The sequence below is a fragment of the Castor canadensis genome, chromosome 13 (genome assembly GCF_047511655.1).
Source record: "Castor canadensis chromosome 13, mCasCan1.hap1v2, whole genome shotgun sequence".
In the NCBI taxonomy this organism is placed as follows: domain Eukaryota; kingdom Metazoa; phylum Chordata; class Mammalia; order Rodentia; family Castoridae; genus Castor; species Castor canadensis.
Window position 1 is genome coordinate 66,354,873 of NC_133398.1, and position 6,357 is coordinate 66,361,229.

At 37.8% G+C, this 6,357-nt stretch overlaps 1 pseudogene; it reads left to right on the top strand.

Annotated features, from left to right (window-relative positions):
- The first annotated feature begins 5,092 nt into the window (after positions 1-5,092).
- On the top strand, positions 5,093-5,245 carry LOC141415844 (U1 spliceosomal RNA; annotated as a pseudogene).
- The last annotated feature ends 1,112 nt before the right edge of the window (positions 5,246-6,357 follow it).

Below are 6,357 nucleotides of genomic sequence, written 5' to 3' on the forward strand. Positions count from 1 at the left end.
GGAAGAGAAGACTTTCAGTGTAAACGCTGCAGCAGATCAAAAGTGGGGACAACTAGAATCAGTCAGCCAAGCACAGCGGGTTCTCTTGAGCAGAGCACCACCATGACTACCAAAGAATAAGAGAAAATAGATTACAGACGTAGAAAACTGACAGCTATTTTCTTTTTATTTGCTGGTTGATTTTTTTTCTATGCATAGAAAGCAAGGTCATCATCTGAGAGCACGGGGGTGGGCAATATGTAGAATTGTTGCGTTTGAAGATAAAAGTGGAGGCCTGAAGAAGTTATCTAGAAGAGTGGGAGAGTGAAGAATCAAGGACATGTTGTTTGACTGCCAGGCAGAATTAAGAACCCACTAGGCATCAAATATCTGAAGTGAATTTAGCAGCAGCTTGGTTGTGGGTTTTTCCTCCACCCACACTCAGCTGCAAAAGCCAACACTCAGAATAAAGAAAGACTTCAATTAAAGCAGGGCTGGAATTTTCCCAGGTGTGTAATAAGAAGTGAAAAAAGGGCAAAAGTTGAGAATACGTGCAAATAACCAATACAGATTAAGTATTCCTTATCCAAAATGTTTGGGACCAGAAGTGTTTCAGATTTTGGACTTTCATTAAAATTTTGAAATATTTGCATATTTATTATGAGAGATTTTGTTTGTGTGTGTGGTACTGGGGTTTGAACTCAGGGCCTACACCTCAAACCACTCCACCAGCCCATTTTTGTGATAAGTTTTCTCAAGATAGGATCTCACAAACTATTTGCCCAGGTTGGCTTCTAACTGTGATCCTCCTGATCTCTTCCTCCTGAGTAGCTAGGATTACAGGCGTGAGCCACTGGTGCCTGGCATGATGAGATATCTTGTATGATATCCAAGTCTAAACACAAAATTCATTTGTTTTGTCTCAGATACACTTTATACACATAACCTGAAAGTAATTTCATTACAGTATTTTTAATGTGACTGCATTTTGACTGCAACCCATCATGTGAAGTCAAGTGTGGAATTTTCCACTTGGGATATCATGTGGATACCCAAAAAGTTTTAGATTTTGGAGGATTTTGGATTTTCAGATTAAGGAAATTCAACCTGTACAATATTCAGTCATGGAATTTAAACTGGGTAATCCAGGAGGTGAAGGTATGGGTGAAGTGAGGGCAAGCAGAAAAGAATTCATGTTTTGTTCTAACAGGGGTTTGTGTCCAGGTCTACAGGGCAAAAACTGTAAATTCTTGGATGAGTTGTCACAAAATAAAAGCAGGAAGAAAAATGAAGAAACTTTCTTAGAATTGTTGACTGAATTTTAAAATGAGCAAAAGCATTTTCACCTTCATTTATCTTCCAGGTATGAGAGAGGAATTAAACTAAATAGAACTCTAAGGTATCAATGCCCAAGAAGGCATTAACAATACTTTTAGGGTATGACTCTTAATATTGACTTGCCCCTTAAAATTGGGCCTCATTGCAAGTAACTTAGGCTTCTTCACATTTTTGAGATATTTGATATTTAATCATTAGGAAGCCAGGCAACTCAGCTACTGAAGAACTAACACTTGTCATCATCTGTGCTTGGTCCAACATTTCTAGACTATAAATTGTCAATGAAGAGAAGCAGGAGTAATATCAGAGCCTCAGTGAATGGGTGTGTGTTTGTATAGGTGTATGTGAATGTTATATTTATTAAAAAGTGATATGGGGCTGGGTATGATTGTGCACATTTGTAATCCCAGCTACACAGGAGGCAGATATAGGAATACTGTGGTCTGAGACCATCTAGGGCAAAAGCAAGAACCTGTCTGCAAAATAAACAAAAGCAAAATGGGCTGGAGATATGGCTCAAATGGTAGAGTGCCTGCCTAACAAGTGCAAGTCCCTGAGGTCAAATCCCAGTACTGCCAAAAGAAAAAAAAAAGTGGCATAAGTTACTCTTCTTGGGAATCTGTCCTCACCTATTTCAACATACTGGTAAGTCTACTTATATTGGAGCATCCTGAAGACAACTATTTCCTGAACAAAAAATTTGACATTAATTTCTGTGATCAGTAAAAAACAGCTAGAAAATAGTGCCGTTCATTTTTTTTCCACATTACAATCTGTACTGTTTCATATAAGCTTCAACCTAAAACACCTTCAAGAAGGAGAACACAGTTATTTGTATGATACGCTTTTCTAGGGCCCAGATTATATGGTAATTATTTTCACATTCGAAAATGAATGGTAAGAACTTTATCTTATGGTTGTTTTCATAATGCCTAGAATAGTGTTCCCTGAATAAATACTTAATGAACTGGATTGAGACAGATACACCAAACCTACATGGTATATCAAGATCTAAGACAAAGAAAGAAAATTCTTTTATCCCACTCTTCTAGTACTTCTGTCATACAGGACAAAAAAAATTGGATGTTCCTCTACTATATTAATGATGAGAATTTATAAATGATGGTAACCAATAATGTAAACTTAAAATAATTTTTCATGGTATTTCATCTTTTATTTTTGAAAACATTAAACAGATGATTAAATTAGCCAATGCCTTGATCAAATGACATCCAAATACCTGTTAAGATATTTGAACTTGTTTGGAATAACAATAATCTTTAAAATTGACCTAAGGAAAAGTAAAGGATTGATGAATACTCATTTAGCACGGAAAGGACATTCATAGACAATTTGTATTTGTGGTATTTCTACAGAGAAATTCATGTCAAGGAGATCTATGCATCTGAATGACAAAATTGAGAGTGTTGTCTGACTAGATGAAAAATTTATCTTTAACACTAGTTTTAATATTAGATTTTAGGCCTTAACATATCCCTTTTATCAGACAGTATCTCTAGTTTTATTTCCTTTTTGGAGACCTTCATTAATATCAATAAAAAGCCTGAATTCTTTTCTTGATCTTTGACCTAACTTAAACAACTTTGAAGATTACTTTCTTTGGCACACTTTTAAGGTAGAATTTTCTTCAGACTTGATTTTTTTTCAAAACTCAAGAAAGGCTTTGCTGCTTTCTTCTCTAATGAGGCTTAGTCCTCAAGCCTTGCTACTCAGTGTGATCTGCAGACCAGAGGTATTAGGATGACTTGAGTGCTTGTTAGGAAACTAGGGTCTTAGTCTCTGTCCCAGATGTATTCCACATTTTAACAAGACCCTGAGGTAATTTCTCTGTATATTGCAGTTTGAAAAGTGCTTCTTTAAAACACTAAAGTTAAAATGTGCATTACTTCTCATAAACACTTTTACTATTGACAGAACCATTTCAGAAAAAAATTAAAGTTTGAGATTGGTTATGGCCGGGCGCGGTGGCGCGCGCCTGTAGTCCTAGCTACTCGGGAGGCTGAGGCAGGAGGATCGCTTGAGTCCAGGAGTTCTGGGCTGCAGTGCGCTATGCCTATCGGGTGTCCGCACTAAGTTCGGCATCAATATGGTGACCTCCCAGGAGCGGGGGACCACCAGGTTGCCTAAGGAGGGGTGAACCAGCCCAGGTCAGAGATTGGTTATGAAGTTGGAGTATGAATTGGTACAATCCTTTTGACTATTTGGTAAATAGTATCAAGAATCTTGGGCTGGTAGAGTGGCTCAAGTGGTAAGAATGCCTACCTAGCGTGAGGCCCTGAGTTCAAATGCCAGTACCACAAAAAAAAAAAAAGAAAGAATTAAATAACTCAGAACATGAAAGATCAGTGCTCAAATAAGCCTACTAAGATTTTGGGCTGGCGGAGTGTTTGAACCCCAGTACCACCAAAAAAAAGGAAAAAAAAAAAAAGTCTTAAAGTATCAGAAAATGTATCCTAAAGAAAGAATCCAAAAAAAATGATAAAAGTCTTTACATACAGAGCTGTTCATTGTAGCCTTATCTAAAATATAAAAAAAAAATCAGAAACAAACATTGGGGAAATGATAAATAAATTATGGTACTTCAATGGATAGAATGTTATCCAACAAAATTATATTCACCAAAATATATGACAGGGACTGAAAGTGGCAAAGGAGAAAACTCTAAGGCTCGGTTCCTCTGCAGAAAGCAGCCAATGAGCTGGCTAAAACTGTCAAAGTCAACTTTTGCAGAACTCTTGTTACCTAGTCAAAAACTTAGAACAACCAGGAGGAGATCTGGTGAAGCTCTGTGCTAAGAGAACACAGTAGTGCCCACCTCCCTTCCCCCAAGCCTCAGAGCAGCAGTGGCCATCAGGACAGCAGCCAGCACCCTTGGTGCAGATTTCCAGTGCCAGAGGGAGCCATACAAACTTTTATTCTTGAAACACTGTGGTTTTGACCTGGAAGCTCCCTCAAAGACCTGCACAAAAGATTACCTTTGTTTCATTGACTCCAGTGTTCCCAGGGCTAGGGCAGCTTCCCAGGTGGCTTTTGTTGAGAGCAGTTAAAGCTATACATATTGGCCACAGCACCCTGGAGCAAGGAACAACACTTTGGACAAGAAATAGAGATTGGGCAAGGTGATATGGAGGATAATAAGGATTTAGAAGCCATGGGAATACCCAAGGCAAGCAAGGAGAGCAGCTTGATAGGGTGTTACATGCCTGTAGTCCCAGCTTCCCATGAGGCTGAGCAGAAGGACTGCTTGAGACCAGAGTTTGTAGCCTGCCTGGGCAACACAGTGAGACCCCATTTCAAAGGAAAAAAGAAAAAAAGGATTCAAACTGAGATTTCACAAAAAAAGATATAAGAATGCCATAAACATAGGAATAAATGCTCAAAATCATTCATCAAAGAGATATTGCTATAAATACCCAAATGCCAGTGAGGATGTAGAACACATTGAACTAAACTAAGCTGTATTAAAAAACATAACAGTAGCGGTTGCCTTTTAAGGGATGGATATGTGAGGATTATCTACAAAGGAGTATAAGCGAACTTTCTGGGAAGATGGAAATATCCCATATCTTGACAGGACTTTGGGTAACCTAAATGATGCATTTGTCAAAATTAATTGAATGAGCCAGGCGCCAGTGGCTGTAATCCTAGCTTCTCAGGGGGCAGAGATCAAGAGGATCGTGTTTCAAAGCCAGGCCAGACAAATAGTTTGCAAGACCCTACCTCAAAAAACCCTAGCTCAAAAAACCCTTCACACATACTTACCTGGCAGTGATCACGAAGGTGGTTTTCCCAGGGTGAGACTTATCCATTGCACTCCGGATGTGCTGACCCCTGCGATTTCCCCAAATGTGAGAAACTCGACTGCATAATTTGTGGTAGTGGGGGACTGCGTTCACGCTCTCCCCTATAAAAAAAAAAACCTTCACAAAAATAGGGCTGACGGAGTGGCCCACAGTGAAGGCCCTGAGTTAAAGCCCCAGTACCAGAAGAAAAAGAAAAATTCATTGAAAGATACATTTAATACTGTGCACTAGTTATATGTAAAATCTTAAAAACCCCCAAACCCATAAACAAATAATGAATTTTAATTAATGACATTCATGCTGAAGTATTGGATGAAGTATACTGATGTATACTCTTACCTCAAAATGCCTAAAACAGAAAAAGATGGATTAACAGATGGATAGAGAGATCAATAGACAGATGGTTAGATAAGAATGTAATGAAACAAATTAATTGCTAACAATAGAATCTAGGTGGTGAGCATATATGAATTCACTGTAGATGTTTCCCTTTTTTTGACAATTCTCATAATAAAAGTATTGGGGAAAATTATGCGTAAAAATAAGCTAAAAGGAAACACACAGTTCAGATACTGACACTTTGGAAATGGCACATATTATTTTTAAAGAGAAAAATGTGATCCCCAACACCTCAATATATATGTGTGTATATATATGCCTATATGTATACACATATATTTTCATATACATGGCAAAACTTTACCCTTTTAAAATCCCCTACCATTTCCAAGAGGCAAAATCAGATTTTTATTTTTCCATCTTTTACTAATCAGTATAATAATAGCTTTCTAACTAAACAATTAACTATTTTATTTTTTTTTTTTTATTTTTTTTTTTTACTTTTCATGACTTTATTCATCAGTTTGGACCACCTGAGGTCATGTGGCTCCAGTCTTCTCATTGTGGAGAGTTGAATCTCTAACTTCTTGGATTATTGCAATAAGGAGGAAACACCACATAAGGCAATGCCAAAAAGCCTAAATCATTATGCTTTTTTCTTTTTTCTTTCTTTTTTTTTTGTTAAAATAGCTTTTTTTTTTTTATTCATATGTGCATACAAGGCTTGGTTCATTTCTCCCCCCTGCCCCCACCCCCACCCTTACCACCCACTCCGCGCCCTCCCTCTCCACCCCCAATACCCAGCAGAAACTATTTTGCCCTTATTTCTAATTTTGTTGTAGAGAGAGTATAAGCAATAATAGGAAGGAACAAGGGT